General features: G+C 41.8%; 1 non-coding gene across 1 annotated transcript; it reads right to left on the bottom strand.

Annotated features, from left to right (window-relative positions):
- Positions 1–390: 390 nt before the first annotated feature.
- TRNAY-AUA lies at positions 391–463 on the bottom strand. Its single transcript has one exon. It is a non-coding gene; the product is annotated as a tRNA-Tyr (tRNA).
- Between the last annotated feature and the right edge of the window lie 3,925 nt (positions 464–4,388).

The following is a 4,388-nucleotide window of genomic DNA, read 5'->3' as shown; positions in this document are numbered from 1 at the left end:
CAGAGTCAGTGATGGCAAAGTAATAAAGGAACCCTGGACAACATGAAGGGCCTTTGGTCCTAGTCTTCATTCCATCAGTTGCTGTGCACCTGGCTATCTTTTTTTTTCCTTCTAGATATCTTTTTCCTCAATCTGTAAAATGAGAAGCTTTTACTAAAGAATGTTTAGGATCCATAACACAAGTGTACTTTATAGCCTACAGATAACCTCAATATTTCAGGATCAACATGAATATGAATTTGACACTCTTTATTGAAGGTGAAAGTGAAATCCCTCAGTCATGTGAGACTCTTTGCGACCCCATGGACTGTAGCCTACCAGGCTCCTCCATCCATGGGATTTTCCAGGCAAGAATACTGGAATGGGTTGCCATTTCCTTCTCCAGGAGACCTTCCTGACCCAGGGATTGAACCTGGGTCTCCTGCATTATAGGCAGATGCTTTACCGTCTGAGCCACCAGGGAAGTCCCATTGGGTATAGTTTAATTCAGGCCTTGTTAACTGCAAGAACAGAAACCTATCAGACTAGTCTAGAGATAAAGGGAGATTACTGAAGGACTGCAAGGAACTTTACTGAAGGCATCCCAGGATAGGAAGTGAAGTTCTGCCAGGCCACAGGGGAGCTAGGGAGAGTCAGGAAGAGAGCTGCCCCATTCCAGAATTTCTCAGTGCTGCCTCAGTTGGACATTTGGTCTGTGCCCCTGCTTTCTACTACAGACAGGTTGGTTTCTTCTAATTAATTTTGAATTTTTAGCTCCCTTGTAATTCTGAGTTGTCTTGGCACAGTGCTGATGCTGATTAAACCTTATGACGTTTTTTGCTCTTTAAAATTTTATTTTATATTGGAGTATGATTGATTTACAATCTTGTGTTAGTTTCGTGTGTACAGCAAAGTGATTCAGTTATACACATACACACATCTATTCTTTTTCAAATTCTTTTCCCATTTAGGTATTATAGAATATTGAGCAGAGTTCCCTGTGCTATACACTAGATTCTTATTGGTTATCTATTTTATTTATAGTTAGTGTATATATGTTAATCCCAACCTCCTAATTTATATCTCTTCTCCCATCTTTCCCCTTGGGTAACCATATGTTTGTTTTCTAAGTCTGTATAAGCTCTATGATGTTTAACTAAAAGATCTGATACCTCTCATGATCCAACTTCTTTAGCCCTTTAGAGATCTTCTTCTTCTACAGCCTAAAGAAGAGAGTGCCCAGTTTGAGTCAGGCATCCATCCTGGGTCCCACCAGTGGCGGGCAGGGGCCATGCAGTGCTCAGAGTCACTCCTGTCACAGGCTGTGTGTAGGGGAAGAGGTGTTGAGACAGTGATGGGCATGTCTACTAAAGGCCTAAGGAAATCCAATCTAGGGGCCCTGGGGCTTAAGAGGACCTTCATCTCATTTATGAAAATCCACTGGAGAGATTGGGGGTGGGCAGACACTAAAGAGGCTCCTAGTCAATCAGTTGCTCAGCAATACTCAGTAAAGACCCTCACAGACAGATGACATCTGTGTATTCAGTAATTATGCAGAGTGCCTGGTGGGGCGCTTACCACTGAGCACGTGCTGTGTGATTGACGACTCCCCTCTCAGTTGAGCTGTAAAAATAAAATGTCCTTTTATCTAGTGATGTATAGGGGAAATGGGATGGGCCTTTGAATTCCAAACAAGGGAGAGCTCTTTAGGGGTTGAACCTGGAGGTCAGAAAAATCTCAGGTGACTGTCTAGCCTTGAGGGGCGGATAGAATTCACACAGAATACAGAGAGAGAGGGGTGAAGAATGCATTCAGATTTCAGGAACATAAAGAGAAAGAGAGGCCAGCTGCTGAGATTTATGGAGCAGAGAGCAGGCCGTTTCTGGTTGGGGTGGGGAGTTTGCCAAGTAGATAGCAAAGGCCCTAAAGCTTCAGGATGGAAGGCTCGCCCAGGGACTGTTTGTGAGTTGGGTGAAAGGTAGAGCAGTTCCTTGATAGGCAGACTCCTAGGTGTTCACTGAGCATGACTTGACTCAGAAATACTGTCAATGGCCCAGTTTGCCATGAGGTCCAGCACATAAGGCACTTGATGACCTGGAACTTAGATGATTTAGAGGCTTATTATGTAAGCAGTGAAAAGGTATTTAAAGTACTTCTCAGAAGAAAGACTCCTTGAAGGCAGGTAGATGCCCTGGTAGCAGATGAGAGCTGGCTAGCGGGCATACTTATGACCCAGAAAGTGAACATAAAGGGTTCCACACTGAGACTGTTCTGTTGAGATCAAATAGATCATATTGCCAAAAAGTTTTTAAGAATGGAAAATTTCATTATAAAGTCTTACCAGATATAAAATTTATTTTTTTTTCTCTAAATTACTCCATCACTTAAAAGTCTAGTGTGTCCTGAGTTTCACAGGTGCTTATGTTTCTTACTGAATATAGGATTCCCCACCTTGGGGATGATAGAGGTGGATACACTATCTCTGTTGGGTCCTGCTGTTGCGAAACACACATAGCCCTGTGTATCAGTTATCTGTTGCTGTGTAACAAATTACTCCAAACCTAGCAACCTAAAACAATTAACATTTATTCAGTTACTGAGAGTGAGGTATCCAGGAATGGCTTAGCTGAGTGGTTTTGGTACAGGGTCTCTAATAAGGTTGCAGTTAAGCTGTTGGCCAGGACTACAGTTATCTGAAGGCTTAAATTGGGCTAAAGGATCTGCTTCCAATCTCATTCACACGGGTTTTCATGGTTCTTTGCTGGATTTTGGCTGGAGACATCATTTCCTCACCACATGGACCTCTCCTAGGTAGCCTGAGGCCTCCTAATATGTCTTGAGAAGTGAGAGAGGAAGACTGAGATGGAGAGACAGAGAAAGAGAGCGAGGACCTCCCAAGACTGAAGCCAGTCTTTTTTGTCATCTAATCTTATAAACAATGTGCTATTATTTCTGCTGACTGCTATAGGTCACACAGCCCAATCCTGGGATAATATGCCTTGGTCCAGGGACCAACTGGTCATCATGAAGGCTAGCTATCATATCATGAAGCTTTGGGTAAGATGGCTAACTTCTCTGAATCTCCTCTTCCCCTCCATTAAACAGGAATAAAGACATGAGCTAGAAGTGCTGACTTCATGGAGTCAGGTGATGGATGAGAAAGCCCTTTGTAAACTGTAAAATCTATTGGATGAAAAAGTTGATACATGATCTGGAGGTGAGAACTAAAAGGCAAAAAACAGTGGGAAATTCCAGCCCAGCAGAGGGGAATCCTGAGTTCTCTTAGGCCATAAAATCCTTCCCCTTCTCACAGACACGGTAAGTCCCCCTAGGGCTTGGCAGATGGAGACTATGTAGAGTTTGGGGTTGGAGTGCTTTTTTTTTTTTCTTGGAATAATAAACTTCATGTTTCTAAGGAAAATAAATGAAGAAACAAGACTTCCTGCAAGGTTTAAAAGGTTTGAGGCCATCAGCTTGTTCTTACAATACAGTTTGTTAATGCATCAATTGTCAATGAATTTAAAACATGTGGATTCAATTTTACTGAAATGGTTCATCACTTGCAAAAATATATTTGAGGTTCCATTGAATGCAAGGGCATCTAATAAAAGTGCCCATGTCCTGAGCTCACATACCCTTTTTCAGGCCAGCATCAGAGGCAGACATTCTTGCCCACAAACTGGCTGGGCTTATTCCTCATTTGCATGTTACCTCTTGACATGATTAGAGCTGAGTTTAAGTAGATAATTTTGACAAAAATGTGCAAGATTGATTAGAAAGTAGGTACACACTAGTCAGAATGACCATCACCAAAAAATCTACAAAAAAAAAATGCTGGAGAAGATGTAGAGAAAAGGGAACGCTCCCACACTGTTGGTGGGAATGTAAATTGGTGCAGCCACTTGGAGAACAGTATGGAGGTTCCTTAAAAAACTGAAAACAGAACTACCATCTGATCCAGCAATCCCACTCCTGGGCACACACCCAGAGAGAACCATAATCCCAAAGGATACTGGCACCCCCGTGTTCACTGTAGGCCTATTTGCCACAGCTAGGACATGGAAGAAACAAACGTTCATTGATGGAGGAATGGACAAAGAAGACATGGTACATATACACAATGGAGTGTTACTTAGACATAAAAAAGAATGAATTAATGCTATTTGCAGTGATATGGATGGATCTAGAGATTGTCATATCATATGATATCACTTATATATGAACTCTACGAAACGGGACAAATGAACTTATTTACAAAATAGAAATAGAGAGTCACAGATGTAGAAAACAAAGTTATGGTTACCAAGTGGGGAAGGGGTAGATACATTGGGAGATTTGGATTGACACGTACACACTATATAAAATAGATCGCTAATAAGAACCTACTATATAATACAGGCTCAGATGGT

The sequence above is a fragment of the Bubalus bubalis genome, chromosome 22, assembly GCF_019923935.1.
Source record: "Bubalus bubalis isolate 160015118507 breed Murrah chromosome 22, NDDB_SH_1, whole genome shotgun sequence".
Taxonomy (NCBI): Eukaryota; Metazoa; Chordata; class Mammalia; order Artiodactyla; family Bovidae; genus Bubalus; species Bubalus bubalis.
Note: the sequence above shows the minus strand (reverse complement) of the source record. Positions and strands in the feature narration are given on the sequence as shown.